This window comes from Trichosurus vulpecula, chromosome 3, assembly GCF_011100635.1.
Source record: "Trichosurus vulpecula isolate mTriVul1 chromosome 3, mTriVul1.pri, whole genome shotgun sequence".
Classification (NCBI taxonomy): domain Eukaryota; kingdom Metazoa; phylum Chordata; class Mammalia; order Diprotodontia; family Phalangeridae; genus Trichosurus; species Trichosurus vulpecula.
In genome coordinates, this window is record NC_050575.1 from 254,947,832 (window position 1) to 254,973,646 (window position 25,815).

A 25,815-nucleotide genomic window follows, 5' to 3' on the forward strand; every position below is an offset into this window, starting at 1 on the left:
CAAATATGACCCTTTGACTGAATCCAAACTTCACAAAACAAATCCCCTTAATAAAAGGATTTGTTCTGTAAAACTTAGACTCAATAAAAAGGCTGTACCCAAAAACCTAAAAGGTCACATGTGGCCTCAAGGCCAAAGGTTCCCCACCCCTGCTTGACCTTTTATTCTTCCAGATGAATTTTGTTATTATTTTTCTCTCTCTTTTTCATAATTTGATTGGTATGGCACTGAATAAATAAATTAATATAGGTAGAATACTCATTTTTATCATATAAGATCAGTCTGACTATAAGCAGTATTTATTCAACTGTTCAGATCTAACTTTATTTGTGTGAAAAGGGCTTTGTAATTGTGTTCATTTAATTTTATATTTGTGTTGGCAAGTAGATTCCTGAGTATTTTATATTGTCTATGCTTATTTTAAGTGGAAGTTCTCTTTCTATCTCTTTCTACTACGCTTTGTTGGTAAAATATATAAATGCTTATGATTTATTGGGGGTAGGGGTTAAGGTGATATTTCATATCCTGGCAGCCAGGTGCCACAGTGGCTGGAACATTAAGTTTGGAATTAGGAAGACTTACCTTCATCAGTTCAAATCTGGCCTGAGACACTTACTAGCTATGTAACCCTGGGCAAGTCATTTAACCCTGTTTTTCCCAGTTCCTCATCTATAAAATGAGCTGAAGAAGGATATGGCAAATCATTCCAGGATCTTTGCCAAGAAAATCCAAAATAAGGTCATGAAGAGTCATATAGGCCTGAAACAACTGAACAACAACAAATCATATCATACAACTTCAGTACCGAAGGTATTACTTATTTTGATTAGTTTTTTAATTGATCCTCTAGGATTCTCCAAGAATACCATCATATCAACTGCAAAGAGTGATAGTTTTGTTTCCTTGTTGTCTATTCTAATTCCTTCCATTTCCTTCTCTTATTGCTATAGTTAGTATTTCAAGCACAATAATAATAGTGGTGAAAATGGACATCCATGCTCCTCTGTTAAGACCATAAAGATGGCGACGGCGGAGGACCTGACATTGCTGGAAAAGTTTCTGGGCTTGAGAAGAGGGAACAAGTATAGCACTCAAGGAGAGCACCAGATTCCAGTCCTTCAGACAAACAATGGGCCAAGTTTAACAGGCTCGGCTACTATTGTGGTTCATCTGGTCAAGCAAGCCAACAAACAGCATCTTCTGGGAAACACGGCAGAAGAGAAGGCACTTGTTCAGCAGTGGTTAGAATACAAAGTAACTCACACTGATGGACACAACAATAAGGAAGATATCTGAAGTATATTGAAGGATCTTAACTCATATCCTGAAGATAAAGTCTACTTTGCTGGTAATAATTTTACTGTAGCAGATGTTTTATTGTACTATGGACTTCATCGTTTCATAGTTGACCTTACATTTCAAGAAAAGGAGAAATGTATGAATATGTCTCACTAGTTTTCTCACATTCAGCATTATCCAGGCATCAGGCAACATCTGTCTAGTGTTGTTTTTATCAAGAACAGACTTTATACTAATATTCATTAGAATATCATGAAGATTTCCCTGCCATGCAGAAGAGTAACTGAAAATTGTTTAAAGGAAGTGGAATTCTGCACCTTGTAATTTACTTAGATATCCAATCCTTTGCAGGCTAGAAGTACTTTTGATAAAGTGTAAAAGTATGTCTAAATTTTTAGTTTATTCTTTAGAGTTTACTTTGCAGCTTTTTAATGTAAAAATGCAACTGTAGTTTTTAAAAATTTGAATCAAAATTGAGTTCTAAATTGCTTTGTTTTGTAGGTGAAATTTATTTTGACAAAGTTCAATCAGTGACTCAACTTAGTATAAAAAAAATCTACAGTGATTTTAGTATTTGCTCCTGTTTAGCTATTTATTGACCTCTGTACCATATTTAAAATTTCATTTTTTTATCCATGAATGTTTACACTAGTTTGTTTACTATAAAACTTTAATAAATTGTGCCAAGGATAAAGAAAAAAAAGAAAATGGACATCCATGCTTATACTTACTCTTCATCTTTTGGAAAAGGATTCTAGATAGTCCTTATTACAGATAATTCTTGCAGGTAGTTTTAGATAGATGAAAATATTATTTTAAGGAAAGTTCCATTTTCCCATACTTTGTTTGTATTTTAAATAGGAATGAGTGCTATATTATGTCAAATGCTTTTTCAGGATTTATTGAAATAATCATATGATTTTTGTTGGTTTGTTATTGATATGGTCAATTATCCTGATAATTTTCCTAATACTGAACCATCCCTGCATCCCTGGTATAAATCCCCCATGGTTATAGTGTATGTTCTTTGTGATATCTAGCTTTAATCTCCTTGCTAGTATTTTATTTAAAATATTTTGCATCAACATGCATTAGGGAAATAGGACTATAAATTTTCTTTTTTCTGTTTTTGCTCTTACTGGTTTAGGTATCAGCACTATATTTGTGTCATGGAAGGGATTTGGTAGGACTCCTTCTTTGCCTATTTTTTTCCCCAAATAGTTTATATAGTATTAGAATTAATTGTTTCTCAAATATTTGGTAGAATTCACTTTTGAATGCATCTGCTCCTGAGGATACTTTTCTTAGGGAGCTCATTGTTGTCTTGTTCAATTACCTTTTCTAAGATGGGGTCATTTATGTATTCTATTTCTTCTTCTGTTAACCTGGGAAATCTACATTTTTGTTAATATTCATCCATTTCACTTAGATTATAAGCTTTGTTGACATATAATTAGGATAAAAATAGCTCCTAACAATTATTTGAATTCTTCATTGGTGGTCATTTTACTCCTTTCATTTTTGATACTGGTAATGTCATTTTCTTTCTTTTTCTAATAAACTTAACCAGTAGTTTTTCTATTTAATGGTTTTTTTCCCATAAAACTGGCTCCCAGTTTTATTCATTAAGTCAATGGTCTTCTTTCTTTTGATTCATTAATCCCACTTTAATTTTCAAGATTTCCAATTTGGTGTTTATTAGGGATTTTTTTATGTAATTTTTTTAAAAGTTGCATGCCCAATTCATTGGCCGGTTCTTTCTCTATTTTATTGATATCAATATATAGAGAAAAAATTCTTTTTTTTTTCCATTTTTATAAATCATTATTTATTTATTTAATATTTTTAGTTTTCAAAATTAATTTTCACAAAAGGTGGAATTACAAATTTTCTCCCCATTTCTACCCCCCAGCCCACTCCAAGATGGCATGTATTCTGATTGCCCCTTTCCCTAGTCAACCCTCCCTTCTGTCACTTCACTTCCCCCATCCCCTTTTCCCTTACTTTCTTGTAGGGTAAGATAGATTTTTATGCCCCATTGCCTGTGTATCTTATTTCCTAGTTGCATGCAAAAAGTTTCTTTTTGAACATCTGCTTTTAAAACTTTGAGTTCCACATTCTCTCCCCTCTTCCCTCCCTACCCACCCTCCCTAAGAAGGCAAGCAATTCAGCATAGGCCACATGTGTATCATTATGCAAAACAATTCCACAATACTCATGTTGTGAAAGAGTAACTATATTTTGCTCCTTTCTATCCTATGCCCCTTTATCCAATTTTCTCCTTTGACCCTGTCCCTTTTCAAAAGTGTTTGCTTTTGATTACCTCCTCCCCCTATCTGCCCTCGCTTCTATCATCCCCCCTTTTGTATCTCCTTCCTCCTTCTTTCCTGTGGAGTAAGATACCCAATTGAGTGTGTATATTATTCCCTCTTCAGGTCAAATCTGATGAGAGCAAGATTCACTCATTCCCCCTCACCTGCCCCCTCTTCCCTTCCTACAGAACTGCTTTTTCTTGCCACTTTTATGTGAGATAATTTACCCCATTCTGTCTCTCCCTTTCTCCCTCTCTCAATATATTCCTCTCTTATCGCTTAATTTCATTTTATTTTTTTAGATATCATCCCTTCTGTCTATATATAGTGCTAATTCACCTACAAAAAGAGAATTTGATGCATTACTGAGGTTATGGTAGATTGGAAATGACCAGGTTTGTGTATACTTTTGTCTGATTTATATATTTTCTCAAATGCCTATTATGTACTAGGCACTGTGCTAGATACTTGGCTTACAAGACAATGAATTCTTGCTTTCTGGAAGCTTATGTTCTGATGTTGAGATCACATATATCACACACATATAAATATATGCAAAATAAATTCAAGTTAGTTTAGAAAATGACTACACTACCCTTGGTGGAGAGCAGGAAATGCTTTATGTAGAAGGTGGTAATTGATCTAAGTCAGGAACTTTTAAGGAATTTTTAAAAGGCATAAGTGATGAAGGAATATATTCTACGTATGGTGTAGGGACAGTGTAAAGTGATAGATGAAGTATTATGTGAAGATCAGTGAGCAAAGACAGTTTGACTAGAGCAAAGAATATGGGAAGGTGAATTATGTGTGTGTATATCACACATACACACATGCACATGTGCACACACATATATATTTAACATGTAAAAACATATTGGGCTGGAGTTTATATTTTATGTCAGAGGCAATAGAAAGCCAATGACAATTATTAGGTAGTGGAATCACATTGTGACAACTGTGCTTAAGGAAAATGACTCTAGCAGCCAAATAATGGATGGATTAGATTGTGGAGACATAAGGCACAAAAACCCATGGTGAGACCATTCGTATTGTTCAAACAAGAAGTGATAAGGACCATAACTAAGTTGGTGATAATATTGGTACTGAGAAGGGGGTGGTTCCAAGAAATGTTGGAGAAGTAGAGAGAATGTTTGGCAGTTGTTTGGATACACCAGCTGAGGGAGAGTTAGAAGTTGTAAATGACACTTAATTGTAAAACTGGAAGGATAATGATCTAATTGAAAGATATAGGTGTATTGTGAAGAAGGTTGAGCTTTGAGAAAAAGAGAAAAGGTTCTGTTTTGGACTTGTTGAGTTTGAGATGCCTATGGAACATGTAGTTTGTAATATCCATTAGGTATTTGAAAATATAGGACTGGAGATCATGAGACAAATTGGGAAAATAGATAGAAAGATAGATATTTGGGGGAGACAAAGAGACAGATATTAATATCTGGAAGCCATCTAAAAAAGGTAATAATTTAAGCTCATGGGAGATGATGAGATCATTATGTGTAAGAGTTTTGACAGATAAGAACCCTGGGATAAAACATTTTGGGGGGATTTAACATTGATGATGAGTAAGCAAAGGAAAAAAGAAAAGGAATAAACAGACAGGTAGGAGGAGAACCAGGAAAGACCAATGTTATGAAAACACAGAAATAAAATAGTATACAAAAGGAAAGTAGGTTCAAGAATCGACTATTATGGAGTGGTCAACAAGGTTGTAAACTGTTTAAAACCATCAAATTAGTCAATTAAAAAGAAATTCATAATTCTTGAGAGATCAATCTTAGTTTCTTGATAGAATGGGAAGCCAAATTACATAAGGTTGAGTGAAAGGACGTGGAGGCAAAAAATATATATATAAACATTTACTCCCTGTGTATGGTGTGACTGCATTTAACTTTAATTATAATGGTTCTCAATTTGCTCATTTGAAAGATTAAGAGACTGCCCTAAATTTGATTATGGCCTAAAAAAAGAGTGACATTTTACGACATTTCCTGTCATCTAAGTATTTGTCATACTAATGTATATGTGAAATCTATTTAATTTTCAATGACCAAGATTTATTTGATTTTTTAAATGTCTATTCATTTCAAAATTTATAGGTAGGATAGACAATTCCCTATTGGTTTCATCTGAAAAGGCACATGTACAAAGACAGTTTACATACACACACCTGTACATACCTATAATAGAGACACAATTCTGCTAGTTTTCATGTTAAAATATAATATATAAATTAACATATAGGTGGATTATATATTCACTTATATACTGCATATAGTAGCTATACAACAGTACACATGTATGTTACAGTACACGTATAATAAAATATATAGTTTATATCTATACATATGAATACAAATATCCCTATATCATACTGCTAAACACATACAAAAACATAAAATGGAGAGGATACTGATGATGAGCCAAAGGAAAGATGAAGGAAATATTGAAAGAAAGCAGCTAATAAATTGTTTCCAATCCATGATTGTGATTAATTTTGACCTAGCAGGGAATACTGTCCAAGATCAACATTTGTAGCCACAAATCCCCAGGTCCCTAGATGAGCAATTAGGTGGCTCAGTGGAAAGAATGCGTGACCTGAACTCAGAAAGACTTATCTTCCTGAGCTCAAATCTGACCTCAGATACCTACTAGCTCTGTGACCCTGGGCAAGTCACATAACCCTGCTTGCCTCAGTGTTCTAATTTGCAAAATAAGCTGGAGATGGAAATGATAAATTGCTACAGTATCATTACCAAGAAAACCACCAATGGGGTTACAAAGAGTCAGACACAAATGAAAAATTACTGAACAGCAGCATCAGGTCCCTAGACAGACAGAGGAAGGTGTGATCTGGGAACAGGTTACTATACATAGTGAAACAAAGACTTGAATAGTTAAGAGCCTTTTCTGTTTGTTGTGTTGTGGATATTTATTTAGTTTGCTGATGCTTGAAACAAAACCTAAATGTAAATGATTTTCAAGTTATCTACACTGCGTCTTTTCTTCATTAGCATAGAGAGTTGAGAGAAATACCACCAAATATGTCACAGAAAACAGGTGGCAAATATTCTCAAAATTGCCAGCAGGTAGCACTTCAGGACATTGAGACTGTCAAGCATGTCACATGGCCCCACTTGACCACTACCATCTGTGCAATCACCTTAGAGTACCACTTATCTGCCCTCCCCCATTGTAGCTATTGCCTCAGGCTTCCTAGTACTATGCTTTTTCAATCTCTTCTCTGTCTGGCTGAGGAATCTCCCATGCTGAGCATCTGAACTTGCCAACCAGCCTTTAACAATTCTCTCTGACTAGGAGCCTGGCTTTCTGAGGTGAAAAGGTCACAGGTAACTCTTATAGAACACCAAAGTTTAAGAACAATGTACACATAATTTTTAAAAAGCATGATGGAGTATATTTAGTGGAGAAAAATGCAGATGATCAGATGAAGTTATTAAAATGTGAATAATCTTTCATTCAATCATAAAATATATTTAGTATACTAATTTGCAAATACTTCTGAAATATCAAGGGTAAAGTTCCAATATAAAGCTTAAATGACCCTTGCAATGTCCTTATGCTAGCAATATCCATTAATATTAGAGGATGTGAAATCTTGGCAGTTGCTTCTTTTTTTTAAAGCAGACAAATTTGTGAGCAGAGTTAGAGAGAACGATGCCAATTCTTCCTGGACCAGGTTATTTAATATTTGTAAATCAGGTACCATCATCCCCATCAAAGCCATTATCATAAAACATCAATTGTCTACTTACATTTTACAAAGACTTCTAGGTAACCTTGATCCCTCCCCTTCAGGAGTTTATAATCTAAAATAGGCACACTAACACAAAAACACTGGATAGGACACAAAAGGATGAAGTGAAAATAGTGAAATAGTCCATGAAATGACAGATATTTACACACTATATAAGACAAAGAATTAAATGTGTTTTTGAGAATTGAAGGATAGGCCTAGGGCAAGTGCATAACTGTTGTGAAGATATTCCCAACTGTATGTACTCCTCATTTCATTATTCAACTTTCAGAGGCTTTCAGACAACCTTATTCTTAGCTTCTTCTCAAAACTGGGCTCAGTTTTCCCTTTCAAAATGAAAGGGTGAAAGTAACACTAAATACCAGTAGTTAAATTCCCTTCCATATTTGTTGGTTTTATTCCTTGATTATTGCTTTAAACTATATTAACATTCCTTTCCTGAGCAAGAAGCAACGTGGTGTAATGAACAGAAGTCTGTCACTGAAGCCAGGATTCAAGTTTGTCTCTGACATACACTGACTACATGATCCTAAGGAAGTTATTTAACTTCTCAGTGTTCCAGGCAACTTTCTTAGAGTAAAAATGGAAGAGTTGCTGCTGACCTACACAGTTAGAGAGTTTTACTTTGTTTTGTATTTACTCAGGAGTTCTCAGGGAAACTACAGGTCCACCCCCTATCACTTCATCAATGAAGGCTGTTTATCTGAAGTCAGTAGACCCCTATATCCCTTATAGGCATTAATTTTCTCATGTCTGTGATTTCTAAAGTTAAAAAAAGAATTTTTTGTGGTCTGTGTGTGTCTTAAGAAAAATATCTTCCCCATACCTCAAATCTGGGGCATACTGAGATTGAAGGGTAGGGGAGTATAGAAAGTTAGGAATTGAAAGTAGCTTTGCCTCAAAAAAAAATTAATTGTAATTGATTAATTTCAAATTTCTATGAAATCAGGAGGAAAAATGGTCTATATGTATATTAGAATATCCTTGAAAAAACCAAAAGAATGGGTAAATAGGCAGGGATTTTTAAAACTATTTTTTTCTTCTTCAGAAGACCACACCATTGTGGTAACTCATTTGATTTTTAAGTATGAGAGGCTGAAGCCAAGCCTAACCACTCAAGAGCTGATAGTACAGCTTTCTATGTGTGCATCCATACTAATCATCATCAATTGCTACAAAGCAGGGCTTGACTTATTGTTTTGTTGATTGTCTATATTTAAGAAAATGTTACTAATTAAAGTTTTACTTAAAAGTATGTGTACATATTGTCTTTTTTCCCCCAAAGAACTGGTTTTTAGACATATATCTACATACCCCTGTATTATTATATAAACATTACTTGAGTTCCCCAAGACTATAGTAGAAGGGTCAGGAATGAATTTATCACTAGACTGAAGGCCTGATTACTGGAGGCTAATAATGATCATAATATTAGCTGGCATTTACATCCTGTTTTAAGCTTTGCAAAATGCTTTAACTACATTATCTCATTTGAATCTCATAACACCCTTGGGTATAGGGCATACATGATGATCCCTTTGGGTCTATTGTTTGTTTTTTCAAAGCACTTTACTAAGTTGAGCAATATAGCTTTAAGGGTTCTCCTCCAATAAAACATTCAGCATGCATACAAGATTTTGAAAGTACTTTATGATTTGCATCCTACCTGTTTCCAAAAAGAATTTTAGAAGGCATTTAAATTTATGCACACGGACAGATGATTGAAGACTATGAACAGTATGACTTCATAAAACAAGAAGCATCAGTACCAAATAAGGCTGGTATAAAAAAGGTCAGGTGAAAGACCCAGGTTAGCCAAGTCATCCAGAGGACAGTTAAGGACGATAATGGAAGGAAGACAATAAACACAAAAGTAATTTTAAAAAAGGGGGTAGACTTTTTTTAATAACAAACTCTTTTCACCCTCAAACATAGTGTGTCTTTTACACTTGATGTCTAACATCCCAGGCCTATAAGAGAGGACAAAGACTAGAAATGAAACTAAATACAACAAAAATGGAGAAATCCGACTCATTAGACCAACTGTACACATAAGACACCCATGCTGGAATTCATGATATCATTTGAGAACATTGAGGAGTAACTTTAGAATGTAATCTAATGGAAAGCAATATACTAGAGAAAAATTCAAATGAACCTTCTAACAATTAGAGCTGTCCAAGCAAGAAATGTGTATCCTCAGGAGGTGGTAGGTTCCCTCCCACTTGAGATGTTTAAGTAGAGATAGAATGACCACTTGCTAAATATGTTCTAGCGAGGATTCTAGTTGGGGTATTAATTTGCCTAAATGTCTTTCTTTCCTACTCTAAATCTGTTGGATTCTGATTTAAAGAAATGTCATTTTGAAAGAGTATTTTTTATTTGACCATCTATATCTGAAAGGGTAGAATTAGGCAGAAATTACAAAGGCAGATTTCAGCTCAATCTAAGGAAAGATAGCCCAATAATTAGAGCTCTTTGAAAATATAATGAATGATTTATACCTTGAGAGTCATTTGGATTTCTCCTTACTAGAAGCCATCTGGGACAGAATATATATAACTTCTTATTAGTAAGTTAAAGAAGGGATTTCTGATCAAGTATGAATTACATTAGTTAGCCTCAGAGGTACTTTTTCATTTTGTGACTTTATGGAGAAACTGACTCCATAGAATACCTCTCTTCCTTAAAGCTACACCTCAAGCATTACCTTCTGAATGAAACCTTCCTTGATTCTCCCAATTGCTGGTGTCTGCCTTCCTTCCTTCCCTAATTCTCTTTTATTTAAGTATATGTATAATATCTATATGTCCAGTATCCAGAATATGATAGGTGCTTGATAAATGCTTTGATTAATGATGCTTTTTTGTTCACATGCCATTTCTTGTGCTATATTACATGTCCTGTGAGGTTTGGGACTGCATTGTTTTTCCCTTTATTATCCTCAGTGCTGAACATGGGGCTTTGCACATAATATATTTCTCTGACTTGAATCCCTCGTTTCTCTAATTAGTCTTCCAAATTGCTGGTAAAATTGCCAAAGTAATATTTCTAATGCACAGCTCAAACCAAGTCATTTCCCAGATCAATAAGCTCAATGGACTCCCTGTTACCTCTATGATCAATTACAAACTCCTCTGTTTGGCATTTCAAGTTCTTCCCCATCTCCCCTCCAGCCTATCATCCCAGTCTTAGTGGTTATTACTCCCTTTCATGCACTCCCCTGTCCAGACAAATTTGCCTGCTTGATGTTTCTCCCACAAGACATTCCTTTTCCTGAATCCATGGATTTGCATAAACTGTTTCACATTTCCGGCATATACTCCTTCCTTATCTTCACCTCTGAAATTCCTATTTTCAAAACTAAGTTTAAGCACTATTCCTACCTGAAATCTCTCCTGATTCCCCAAACCTCTCCATCACCCCAAAAACCTACCTTGTATGTCTCTATACTTGTATTAGTACATATTACTTCCCCCCAAATAATGTAAACTCCATGAAGGAGGCAGTATTCTCTTTCTGTCTTTGTGCTTTAGAGCCCAGTACAATGTCTGGCACACAGTAGATATTTGAAAAATGCTTGTTGATCAATCATGTTTGTGTGTGTGTGTGTGTGTATGAATTGAATTCACAATCCTTAATATATTGAAGGACTATTGGTGGAGGAATGATATGGAACAAAGGTTTGAAGCTGAAGCCCCTTCCAGGTTATCTAGTCTAAACCAGTGGTGTCAAACCCAAACAGAAATAGATCCCAGTGGCCACATATTGACTTAAAAACCACAAAATGATACTATATATTTTGTATTACATTTTTATTTAGTTTCTTCAATATTTCCTAATTACATTTTAATCTGGCTTGGGCTGCACTTAGGAGTTTTGCTGGTTCTGAGTTTGACACCTATGGTCTAAGCCTCTTATTTATACAGATGATGAATATTACCAGTGCTTGCCTAGTATCACATAGCAAAGCAAGTCAGCACTAAAATTCAAATCCAAGTCCTATGGCTCCAATCCTGAATATTTTTCACTGTACAATATAGCACTCACTTTGATTTGCTCACTTACTTCTAGAGAATAGAGACCATGTATTCAGAGCAATAGGTAGAAGTTGCAAAGTGGCAGATTTAAGCTTGATATAAAGATAGATAAATCTTCCATTTCCTAACAGAGAATGGCCTGCCCTTAGATCTTCAAACAATGGGTGGATAATCATATGTTAGGTGTGTTACAGGTGGGGGATTATTATATCAGGATGCTACGAACTAAAGGTATCACGTAGCCTCTGAGGTCTGTTCTAGGCTTGTGACTTTGGGATTTTGTCAGCTGAATCCTAGGGAAGAAATCTAAATCAGCCTGATAGGGTTCCATAATTTTTGGGCAAACACTTAAAACTAATATGCTTTAGGGTAAACATTGTCTTGTCAAGTGGTTTTAATACAAGGTTCATGGTTACCGCTCTGGTCAAATAACACTGTGTTCTCAGTTAATGTGAAAGATCTGCTACACCATGTAGCAAGGGTTCACTGAGGCTGGATAGTGGGCTTCTATTTGAATTGATACACTTATAATATTCTGTCATTAAACTTTCTTGATACCATATACCTATTTCATTTTTGTACTTCTTTCCTGTAATATCTCAATGTTTGACGAGTCATATGTTATATCAAGACTAGGCCTGAGGTTGAAGGTGTTAATGTTCTTAACCCAAAAAGTAAAACTAGAAGGCAATTTTCAAAATGGAGTGGCTTATGGTTGTACTAACCATGAATCATAAAAGCACAGATTCATTTTAACAATGGTGAATATTTAGTCAACACCAGCTATATTGCAGATCCATGTGCTAGCTTCTGGGAAATACAGAAACGAAAAAGTAACTGGGGCCTGTCCTCAAACAGGACATTTTCTGGGGAACAAAGGTGGGGGGGGGGAGGAATAGAGATATATAGGCAAATATAAACTACTGCATGTGTGGGTATGTGTCTGTGTGTCTACTAACAAATTGGAGAATCAAGAAAAATATTTTGTGGGAGTTTAAATTTAAATGGAGACTTGAAGTGAACTACAAATTCCAAGAGGTGAAGGTTAAACAGGTTCACATACTGAACCATCAGATTCCAAAAAAGCAGCTTGACTCCAAAGAAAAGACAGCTTAAAAATCAGATATTAGGACTGAAAAATTATGTACAATTTTTATTTACAAAGATAAAATTGGAGTGAATATGCTCAACTGTGGAAATAGGTTATAATTTGAGTAATTCCTTGATTTAAAAAAACAACTTGAGATTTCAATTATTTAGAGCAATTCTCCATCAACATCATTTACACGTTTTTTAAAAAACTATTTATGATGCATTATCTTTCATTATCCAGTCAGTAATAATAATGATTAAACCCCACAAAACTTATCAGTAGATAATTTTGTCTGGATTACATTATTTTATTAATAATTATGCATATTTATATAGAGTTTAAAGGTTGACAAGGTTCTTTTACATATACTTAAGAAAGTATTAATAATATAGATTAAATTTTAAACTATATGTACATATTTTTCCCAGAGAGATTGCTAAACTTTTAACAGCATACTATTACATTATAATGGTTTTTTGAGCTCAGGAGGAATAAAATTGAAGGCTTGGAGGATGAAACAGCCATTCCATCAAGCTTCATGTGTGGTAAGGTTTAGAGACTCACCACAAAGACAGCTGATATAACTGTTACCATTTTATCGATGAGGCAATTGGTGTCGCTAAGCTTACAACATCTTCAAGATCACAAGACTATTTACTAAATATCTGAAGAGGGGTTTGAACGCCGGACTTCCCAATTCCAAATTCCTAGTCCAGTAGTAAACTGTTCTGTCTTCTCATCTTACTCATATGGATATCAAATTATCTATCTGTACGCAAGTATGTGTATGTAGATGTAGATATAGTATAGATATAGATATAAACATAGATCCCACCAATGATTATTTCTCTGATATAGTCTATTATTATTTTTGCTGCTGTTTTTGTTATTGAAAATAATCACATGCTTATTTTTATAACTAGTATCAGTATGATCATTAGTCTCCAGCAAATGGAGTACCTTCCCCAGGCCCCACGACTTAGGAACCTCGGAGCTTCAGAAGTCAGCAGCAACAGCTTCAACTCAAACTGAAGCAACCGTTTAGAACCTCCATAATTCTTACCTACACAGCCACCTGAGAGATCCTAATGCTAATCCCTGATTTTTGAATTACTGTGCCCTTGATCTAAACCTAGAATACAGTACTAACCAGGGAGCTTTAGATAGGAGAAATACTCTAGATAGTCTGGTTGTCCTGGACTTCTGGCTTGGAACTTAGGGATCCTCTCAATAGCTCCTTCAAGGGACCAAACTGACTCCACCACTTTTCCAGTGACCTACTACAGAGAGAGGAGATCACCAGCTTCATCACCCCTTCCCCTGGTTTCCCCTGGGGATGGGTGTTGGGGTACCAGTGGGGCAACCCCTTCACTCAACTTGAATCTCTCTCAGACCTGCCCACCTGCTAACACCAATTCTAAGAACTCTGTAGCATAGCTGGAATCTCCACCTATCTGTTTTGGAGGCAAATTTGGGGCCAAGCATCAACCAATAGCATCATCTACCACATGGCTAAGATTAACCTGTATCGCCTCAGAAATATTACCAATCCTTCCTGGTTACACTGCAGGATCTTTCCATGCACTGATTGAACAATGATAAAAATAAACAAATAACCTTTTCTCTTCCCATTATGCTAAACCTTCATTGATAAAGCCCAGTGTCTGCACCAAGACGTTAAGAAGAATAAAGTTTCTGATTTATTTATTAACCAAAACAGTTATTCTTAACTAAATTTAATTAGCCATTTTCAATCAGCATTTCAGTTTCAATAATTATCTTCATTCAGTTCTAGAAATCTGCTCAAAACTTAGCCTCAGTGAAGACTATAGATTAACTCATTTAAAGTCAGTCCAATAATCCAAGAAAATATCTTAGCATTCATGTCTAGTCTTCCCCCCTGTAGCAAGTCTGCAATTACTCTTCTATATTTTATATATTTCTATCCTATCTGTCTGTAGATCTAATGGAAACATCCATTTTACCTGGATCATATTTGAGAAACTGTAGAGCATTGCCAATGACTCCAATCTTCTCTATGTTGGAAAATTCCATTATTTAGTCACCAGTGTTCTTCAAATGACAGTGCGTGACTTCTAATCACAAAGCACCATAATCTCAGATGAATCAAAATTGAGAGTTCTCCAGAGCAAAATGAAAAGACACATGTCATGTGTGCAAGTAGTGTTCTGTTACCAATGTTGATTTTTGCTTGAGAAGTGATAACACAGGATTCATCAAGGGTAGCAATGACTAGAAAAGAAGATAGGTCAGACTAACATATAGTGAGAGAAAGGGGTAGATGGCAAATGGTTTATTGCAACTCTCAATACACATAAAAAGAATCAGAGGAAGTTTTCTGGAAGATTTAATGAAAGGCAAGAATTCAAATCTAACAGAATGAGAAGGCATGTACGAATTTAATTTTCCCTACTGTAGTGAAATAATCAAAGTATTTGCTTTCAGGATGCAGCCTAGAATAATGGACAGAGAGCTAGTATCAGGGAGGAAGACAGGCTCAAGCTCCATCTCTGACACCTACTGCCTATGTGAATCTGGGAATTCTCAGCGCCCCTAGACAATTCATTAAGATGAAACTTTAAGAATCCCTTGAAGAACTAAGGTGAACCAATTGACACAGTGCATTTTTTTTCAATCTATAAGACAAAGAAAATAGAGATAGTACAATTAAATGTTTTATTTCAAAGTAAAATTATGATATATACTTGCAATTACTTGAGTTTAAGGTAAATTTGTCCAGGGAGGATAGATCACACCTTAAAAATTATCATGAAAAGTCTGTCTGGTCCTTTTAATGTGAAGACTATAAGCTGAAAGGCAGTTGCCATTCTGTATCAGTGGATAGAGTTTCTATGGGCTTTCCTAAACCAATGAGATATCAGGTCTGTACCAACACAAAATAATAATATAAATAAGATAAAACACTCTAGCTCTCCCACTTGGCTTTATGTGTAGGTTAAATAGATAAACAGGTTGCTGGAATATGTGAAGAGTAATAAGAACACCAAATCCAAAAATTTGTCCTTCACTGGCAAGTCCTACGGCCCAACATTGTTGTCAATTAATTGAGTGAAAGTAGTTTGTAATCTCCAACAGGTGATACGTTAGCTAGCTGAAAATAACAATGTATTATGTGTGAGTTATTAATACATAACTATTCATAATCAATTGAAATACGGAAGAATCCTAAGGAGAGTGATGTATGAGAAGAAAGAATCAAGTAACTTTCTAGAGCACAGGTAGTAGAGATGCTGGTGGGGTTACCTGGGGAGACATTTTGGGACCTGGGTAGGAAGAGATAAACAAAGAAAAACTGGGCAACCTACAAGATGAATTCAAGAGACATTGCTTTTTTTTTCTTTTTTGATAGAACCTATGTTTCCTTGATGCAGTTAACTAGTACAATGGATAGAGCAATAGGGCTGGAGTCAAAAAAACCAGAGTTCCAACCTGACCCTCAGACAGACCCTTACTAGCTATGTAACCCTGGGCTAGTCACTGACACACAGCCTGAGTAAAACTGAAGAAGGAAATGGCAAACGACTCCAGTATCTTTGTCAAGAAGGACAGTCGATCCACAGGGTCACAAAGAGTCAGACGCTACTGAACAAAAAAATGGCTTCTTTGGAAGGAGTAGCCCCCAGGTGAGGAAACTATCTGCCAATGCAGATAAACCCTTGCTCTATAATTTACAATTTTAGAGGTTTTTTCCTTCTCTCCCCTCCCCTGTTCCCTATTCTCTCATCCTTCCCTCTCTCCCTCTTTCTCTCTCTCTGTATCCAATGTGTGTATGTGTGTGTATATATGTGTGTATACATACATACGCCCATATCCATATATGTATATATACATGCATACTTGTGTGTACAAGTGTACACATGCACACACATGAACATATGCATGTATGTGTGTTCTGGTATGTATGGATGCCTAGAGTACATGTGTCTGTGCATATATATATGTGCATATATAATGATAGGGTACTTATAACTTCATCGCATATATACTTATATATACATACATTGTCTCAACAGAATGAAAGCTCCATGAGAACAGGATTTTCTTTCCTTTTTTTTGCCATTGAGTCCTAAGTACCTGGTGGAATCTCCAATGTGTAGAAAGTGCATAATAATGGTTGTTAATTGATTGATACCATTGTATTTTAAGTTCCTTGAAGGCAGGGGTTATGCCATTTTATTCATGTATAACTAGCAAGCATTATGGTGCATTCCACATTCAGAGTAATTGTTGGGTTATTAATTTTTTAAAGTCTCTCTCTCTCTGTACATACATAAATACATACATACATATGTGTGTATCTTTATGTTTCTAAGTAGCACAATGGACAGAATGCCGATCCTGAAATAAGGAAGACCTGAATTTAAGTTCAGTTTAAGGAGCATACTACCTGTTTGATCATGGGCAAATCATTTTACCTCTGTTTCCTCAAATATACAATAAGGGTTATAACAGCAAATATACCAGAGGACTTCTGTGAGGATCAAATGAGATTATATTTTTAAAGCACTTACCCCAGTGCCTGGATACCTGGATCAAGTAGATGCTTGTTCCCTCCCCACTTAAATATGGATACCTAACAAGTTTGTTTGTTTGTATATCTGTATATATATATATATATATATATATATATATATATATATATATATATATATATATGTATATATATATATATATATACATATATATATATATATATATAGATTTATTCCTCAATACTGTCATACTGTTATTGTGCCTAAAATGGACAGGTTTGTGATAAAATCAAACTAAAGTGGATAAGATTTATTACATTTTCCAAGACTCGATGATAGATTTTGTTTGTTTCATCTAGATTTCCTCATTTGTTCCTCTTAGATTGTTTCAGACTCAGGTTCGTGATGATTTGAATGATCCTTCCAATCAACCTGAAAATGTATCTTTTTAAATTTTGGATCTAAGAAACAATCCATAAATATCCCCATAACTAGAACCCATGTACTATTCGTGTAGCACAGCCACAGATACATCAGCTTAATAGAAGAGAGCTGCGTTTTCCTGTTCCTAATATCAGCATCCATCTGCTTTAAGAACATATAACTGTGTCACCTGGAGTGCCAGAATTTTGCCTTCAGTGCCAGAATTGACTGTATTGTTGGTAGCTATTGATTTCTGTGCTACCCTGAAACAGTTGAAGGAGCACAGAAAAAGTATGTGAATAGCAGCCAGTGACAGCTGCACTGGAGACACTGTAACCTTGAGACACTAGCTTTAGAATACAAGGAGCATGTCAGTGTGATGCACAGGAGGGCAAAGCCAAGGGTGTGCTGAGAATTTGATAGTGCACAAAGACCACTGCAATAGCCTTGGACCGGATCACAGATGGGAGCTGCAAACAAGAGACACAGAGCCTGACCACATGAATCCTCATCAACATGATTGTTCAAGAGTCTGTAATCTAGTGTTAACAGGACCTCAAAAATAAAAAGTAAAGATTCACATTGACCCACTTTAGCAACATAGATTTAGAACTAAAAGAACTCTTAGAGGTCATCAAGCCCAAACCCTTCATTTTACAGATAAGGACTGGGCCTCAGAGAGCTTAAGTGACTTACCTAAACTCACAGAGAATAAACCATAAACCATACAGGATGTAAGTTGCAAAGCTGAGAAATTTACCCCAGTCATTTGGGTGGTGCAGTGGACAGAGAGCCAGGCCTAGAGTAAGGAAGACACCCTTTCCGGAGTTCAAATCTGGCTTCAGACATTTCCAAGCTGTGTGACCCTAGGCAAGTTACTTAACTCTGTTTGCCTCAATTTCTTATCTGTAAAATGAGCTGAGGATGGAAATGGCAAACTACTCTAGTATCTTTGCCAAGAAAATCTCAAATGGGGTTACAAAGAGTCAGAGACAAATGAAACCATTGAACAACATCTGATCCTAAACCAACATGCTTTCCAATGTTGATTTCTCCCCTATCCCACCCCAAGCCAGCCTTGTCCCATCTCTGACCCTCAGTTTAATCATCCATTTGTTTTAAGTGAATTTTGAAAATATTTGCAGTCATCTCATAGATTAGCTATATAAAAAGGCCTTTTTAAACCTTGAAGAACTATAGAAGGGTGAATTATTATTAGCAAAATTTTGTTGGACAATTTAGCCTTTTAAACTCTGAAAATGTGCTCTGTTGTTGGTTTGTTTATCCTCATATCTATGACATTTATCATGGGGACTTACAAATAGTAAGTATTTAATATATGAATTGAATATTTGCACTGAGAAAAATCTATTCCATGACCACACAAAAGCACCCCAGATAGCAATTTTTCAAAGGCTTGTTATAGGTCACAAAAAGAGTTGGGTAGATGAAGGTAATTGGTGAAACCCAGAAAGATTTTGCATATAGACCCAGAGACAAGTGGTGTTTCTATCATTTGAGAACCAGCTAGCTGAGTGCCTGTAACTGGATTGGCCCCAAGGTAAAGAATTCTTGAACCAAAACAGTTAATGAAGATGGTTTATCAAATCATAGAGGGATGCTGAGATACATTGATGGAGGGAGTACCTACAAGGAACTTCCCAGGTCCTTGAAATGTTTAAACATATTTCAGCTTTCTCTTGCTTTCAGATTTTATGCTTATGACAAGTACCCCTTTGGTTTGAAGGGAGCAAAAATGAAATAATTACTGTAGGCCCAGCTCACTGCTGACATTCTTCTACAGTCTTGCAGTTAAAAAAATGAAAAGCAAGGGAATATGAAGACAGACAGGGAAGATGAGGATAGAGAGTCAAGAGATATGTAAGTCTACTGACTTTCACTACAGGGAATGACTGTAATTTGACATTTTGTATAAATTGACAAGGACAAAGTTTATAAGCAATCTTATTAAGGAAATTAAGGAGGGAGATAGAGGCAAAGAAGATGAGTGAAAGAGAATGTCAATCAATAAACAATTACTAAGCACCTGCTTTGTTCCAGGTACAATGCTAAACTTTAGGGATACAAAAGGAGGAAAAAAAGCAATCCCTGCCCTCAAGGATTTCTCAATATAATGGGATTGTTCAATGGAAGAATGTTAGACAAACAGGATTTTTTTTTCTTTTCTGAATGTGTTTGGGTGTGCATTCAGTCATGAAAATATAAGAAAAACAGGAGGGTAAGAGGTCAATATAGTGTATACATGTTGTCTTCTCCAATACCATACATGCTCCTTGTAGGCAGAAAGTTTCATTTTTGATGTTGTGTCTCCCTTGCCTTGCACAATCCCTGGCATAGATTCTTATAAATGCTTATTGATTAATTGAATTATAGACTCATAGAGTGGCAGAGTTGGGCTGGCTTTTGAAGTCATTTAATGCATTTTACAGGTGCAGAAATTGAAGTCCAGAACAAGGAGATAATATGCTAAAGTTTAAGGCTCATGGTGGCAGAGTTAGAATCTGACCATAGGTCTCATGACTCCCAGCATATTAATATATGGCATAGAGGTGCCACATAGAAAATAGAAATGGTGCCACTAATTTGTGCATAAGAGACCCTGTATGTAATATCTTAACTTAGTTTTAAAATGTAATATCTAGGTTTGTTATATTTTTATTTATTTACATAAATATTTGCCAATCATATTCTAATCTAGTTTGGGCCATATTTGGAGGTATTATTGGGCATCCACTTGACACTTCTGAGAGTCTTAGAATTAGAAGGATTAGGGTCTGAATTCCATTTCTCATATAAACTGGCTAAGTGACCCTGAACAAGTCACTTAATTTCAGTATTATTATCAGAAAGTTATCAGTCTATAATGGAAGAGAACATTTCCTCACTTGACTTCCCCTCACCGTCCTCTCTTCCCCCCACCCTTATTATTTGTGATTATAGAAGTAGCTCATTAACCACACATATTTATGAATTGCAACAGTCAAAAATGTAAGACGAGTGATGGTCTCTTTGGGGGACCCCTAACCTTAAGATATTTACAGTTGTCCTGTCACTTAGTAAAGGTCATAGGATCATAGATTTATAGCTGGAGAGGACCTTGAATATCATCTGGTTCAATCCCCTTATATACAGTTGAGTGAAATAAGGCTCAAACGAGGTAGTGATCTGCCTAATATCGCATGGATAGTGGATAATGACAGCAATCCACACTGCCAGACTCTATTCTCAATATTCTTTCCTCTATATCATGCCTATTACAAAGCTCTCAGAACATTACTTCCTCCATCATTGTCACTGTATATTATTTGGTAGCAATCTCCATCAAGTAGGAGGGAAGACTCAAAATAATTATGCAGGATCTTGTTTTCAAAACTTTAAGAATTATTATTGAATAATGCATCTTTAGCTTTCTCATTTATATAGTGCTTTTCTATTTATTTTCCTTCACAGGTACCTTTCTTCTGTGGCTCAAGATCTTCTCTTTCTTAATGGGCTTTCACTCCAAATTAGAGTGTAGCCTTATAAAATGATGACAGTTAGGCAGGTTTAAGTCAAGTTTAACCAGATTCGATTACTGCCTGATTTGAGAGGGAAAAAAAAAAAAAAAACAAATACTGTTTAAGACATAATGTGTCACAATGACAGCAGAGGTAGATGGTGATCAGATCATTAAGATGACAGAAATATTTCTACTAACAAAAGAGTGTTTGGGAGAGTAACTTCTGTGTGCATATATAGCTATTTTTTTTAATAGCTAAATAATCATAAGGAACTTCAAGAAGGCATTTCTATATAGTCACTGCTCTTCCTTATTTTCAATAGGTATAAGCCACTTGGGATGATATATAGAAAATATGGGATAGTTCCTCTGACTCTTAGGTCACTAAACCACACTTAAACCAGAAACAGTTTGTTGATATTTGTTGCATGTCTTATGCATATGTGAAGCATCATGGAACAAAAGAAAGGTCATTGATTCAGAACCTGGTTCCAAATTCTTCCTCTGATACTTACTACTTTGCAACTTTGGATGAGTCACTTAAATTCTCTAATCCTAATTTTCCTCATTTTAAAAATGATAAAATTAGACTAGATTGCCTTTGAGGTCCCTGTCTTAGATATCTATGATTCCATTTGTTTTATTGTGTATTACATTTATTTTACAGAAGTCATTTTTAAGCATCTTACCTTTCCAGGGGATGTCTCCCAGTGATTAAAACTGCTTCATCCTAACATAGTACTTTTGTGTATGCATCCCTTTTTATATAATTGTGTACTATGTTGACATCTTTTTATCCTTAGTAGATTAAAAGCCACAAGAGGGCAGGGACTATGTATTTTTTAAGTTATTTTTTTTCTTCCTCAGTACCTTAAATAGTGCTTTGTAAATAGTAAATGTATAAAATTTTAAGATATCAAGGAGCTTCAATTTCACCCCAAATGAATCCATGCTATGGAAATTCACTATGCCTATGGAAAGCTCAACCAATCTATAAGTACCCTGAGTCTGGAAGAGATTAAGTGACTTGCCCTTGGTCATACAGATGGATGTGCCATAGCAAGAATAAAACTTGGGTCTTTCTGATTTCAATTCCAGCATTCTATACCCTGCCCAGGATATATAAATACAAAGGAGTATTTCTATGTATAAAAATGAAAATTTAAGTTAATAAACTAGTACAACTAGTTAATAAACTAGTACTATAAACTAGTACAAAAATCATCCTTTTGTGCCATAAAACTCTCTCTACACAGATGGCAAAATTAAAACAGAAAGAAACATTTGAGAATCACTAAGAGCCATGACCAATAGTGATGCAGCCAGAACAAGCTGTTAAAAACAGAATTCCTCAGTTGGAGGAGACAGATGCCATTCAAAAACAACTGGCATATGTAGGAATAGGTGGTAGGGAATAGATTGATGGTGATATGAAAGGAGGATGTTCATACCAAATTGAGACAGGAATGATACACTTAAGATAGCAAGGTGCAAGGACAACTCCAGGGGACTCATGGTGGAGAATGCTATCTTTATCCAGAGAAAGAACTGTGAAGTTTGAATGCAGATTGAGGCACACTACATGCTAGCCTTTTTTCTTCTCTTTTGTTTTTGTTTTTGGGGTTTTTTTTTTTGGTTCTGTCTCTTCTTTCTCATGATTCATTCCATTGGTCATAATTCTTCTCCACAACTTGACTAGTATATAAATTAATTCAATGCGAAGTTATACATGGTAGTTATATGAGATTCCATGCCATCTTGGGGAGGGAGGGTGGAGGGAGTGGAGAAAATCTGGAACTCAAAATTACATAGAACTGTGTTTGGTAAACTAAAAATAAAAAAAAATTTAAAAAAAAAGATAGATATGCTTAAAAATTCACAATGCCAAATGGGTCATTATGGTTTAGAAATAAGCATAATCACTTAATACCAACTTCTTAGAAATTTCAAAGCAGCCTCAGCTTAGCCTCCTCTTCACCAAATAGAGAGAATGCTGAAGAAAATCTTCTAGTCTCATGTTTCTTCACCATCCATGGGATAGGTTATTTGTAACCGTAAAAGTAATTGACCTCAAGGTGAACTGGATCCTGGAAGAATTCAAGCAGTGTTCAGGAATCCAGAATTGTGTATTCTATGCCACAGTGAACCTCAAAATTTGAATAAAGGTTTACTATAATTCCTGTAAATGCTACCTCCATGGTGTTTATTTTATTTACCACCAGAAGAAAAAGCAGCTCCTGAAAACCATAGAACTCTATTCCTTATTTTTACTAAATCAGAACAGAGAGGTCAATATATAACTATCCTCTTCTAATATTGATTGAAATTATGGCTGACATATCAGTATTTGATTTCCTTTGTCAAATGCCATAAAATCAGATTTTCATTCTATGGTGTAGGCTCAAATTGTAATTTCCAAAAGTAAGAGCTCACAAAGAGAGAGCCACAATCATAAAGAGAGTTAAAAGATAGAATTTCAACTTTAAAGTATTTTTTATTTCATTTTGGGAAATGAATCTGTTCCACTTAGCCAGGATGTATCGAGTCACTATCTAGTGACACTAAAATAGCTCAAGTAGACATTTGGAATGTCACCCATATTCCATGAATGCATAGATAATTCTCTTGTTCTCTATGTCTTGATATTCCTCTCCAATGTAAATGTTCAAATTGCCTAGAAAACTCAACACAATTTTGAGTGCCCATTTTAAAATACCAAAAATAACTCTTTTTTGGTGTAGCATAAATCAACAATGAAATATGACCAATAAGTAATAACTCTCACGCAAGTTCAATGCAGCAGGGCTTAGGACATCAATCCTCTAAAAAAAAAAAACAACAACAACATCCTATTGAATTCCAGCACTGCTTTAAGTTCTGTAGCTTAATTGTATTTGAGAAATGAACAACTGTTCAAAGAGGTAATGTGAAAATAAATAGTAATTTAATTTCAACCCCTCCCTTCAAAATTAATTAGAATTTGGTGTAATACATGTTAATTGCTCATCAATTGATTCCAAAATACTGAGATCTTGTAATGTTTCAATTAAAATATGTACACATACACAATCTTGGTCATATTTCAAAACATCTATCATTCCTTCTTTTTTACCATAGAAAGATTATAAATTAATCAACTTTCATTGGCCAAAATATATTTATAATAATGGAAGCACTATTGAGTGCGATCCTTCTTAAGATCATCATTATTCTCAAAGAGTTAGGGTACACCAACAGGATTTAGCAGTGCAAACAGAATGAGAGGGAAATGAGGAAGGAGTTTATAAAATCAAATTTAGAAACAGAAGATATATACAGTGGGTAAAAGAGTTTATGAGGAAATATACTAGAAAACACAAAGCAACACCAGTAATTATGTTAGGACTAAAAAAAATCATTGAACACATTTTTATCATACATTTTAGGAAACAAGGTTCTAATTAGGAAAAAGAATAGTAGCCCAGGATTTCATTTTTATATTTTCAAATGGTCTTACTAGGATAACTTCTTTTTTCCCACTATAATTGATAAGTGAAAAGGAGTGGTGACCTTACAAGCACACAAAGTATCATTGTTTCTAAGAGCCCCTCAAAAGAGAGATATAGGTTTACAAAAAGTAAAAACAAACAAACCTGGGGGGTGGGATAGGTTGGGAATCTACCTTCTAATGACCATAAGCTAGCCTCATTTTGTCTGGTTATTTTCTGGCTAATTTCACCATTGAGGCTGGTTAACAGATGACTCTTTTTTTTTTTCTTGATAAATAACATAAAGAATATTCCCGTGTCTAGTGTGTTTATTATCACTAAAGCAATGCTCCACAGTAGAAAAGAGAACGGATTAAAATTAGAAAGGATGGTAATTAGATTTATCCTAATTAGGGAGTATTTCCTCTGGGGGGGGGTGGATAATACTGGGTTAGGGGTATTTGGGCAGAATGCCTTTCAGATTTTAATATATTATCTTGCTCTCTTTCCCAGCATTCCCTGGTTCAAAGCTCCCATAACAATATGTCATTTGCTACTTGAATAAGTGAAGAATGTGTCCTAGGATTTAGAAAACGGAATCAAAGTGATGAGCAACAGAACTTCATGTCTGGGAGAAACCCCATCAGTGACCTGCAAGCAGCACCAATCATGCCTGGGAAGAGTGAACAAAGGCTCCAAATCCCATTAAGAGAAGGAATGATGGGAGACCTCTTCAAAGATGTTCCGTTTGTTTGAGATTAAACATAGAATTAGAAAGAAAGTTTTCTATTTCACTAGAGTTGGAGCAACTTGCCAAGAATACTATAAGCCAAAGGTTAATATGACCCAGGAGAAAACTAGAAGGCCCTAAAGAAAATTACAAGCAAATAGTCATGATTTTAAAATATATTAAAAATTGTCAATTCAAGAAGAATATGCATTGCATATAATTTTCAATAACTAAGTAAAATAGGAATGAAACATAGTAGCTACACAATTCACAATATCATTCATAAGGATTTTATCTTTCCCTACTCATTAGTGATATACTCTTCCTATATTGTATCATCATTAAGAAAGTATATTATATGTGCATTCACTGTGGTCTTTTCTACAAAATACTCAAACAAAATATCAACAACCATGTCCTTATCTAATCAATATAATTAAGCCTGTCCAGTATCAATTCCCCTTTCCAATCAAAGGCTTTCTATATGGTGTACACTGACTGATTTCCTAGAAATTCAGTGATTAAAGCAAACCTTAAGAGCTCTCTTTCCAATGTGAGTTTGAAAGTCTAGATTACTCCTTCTAAGGTATTCCCTCTAAAATACATCTGGCAACTTAAAAAAAA

The 25,815-nt window shown here is 35.1% G+C and overlaps 1 protein-coding gene and 1 pseudogene across 1 annotated transcript in view; one reads left to right on the forward strand and one right to left on the reverse strand.

Annotated features, from left to right (window-relative positions):
* The window catches only part of LOC118843733 (CUB and sushi domain-containing protein 1-like), a 2,679,416-nt gene that overhangs the window by 2,238,295 nt on the left and 415,306 nt on the right, over positions 1–25,815 (reverse strand).
* LOC118843737 lies at positions 1,021–1,545 on the forward strand (annotated as a pseudogene).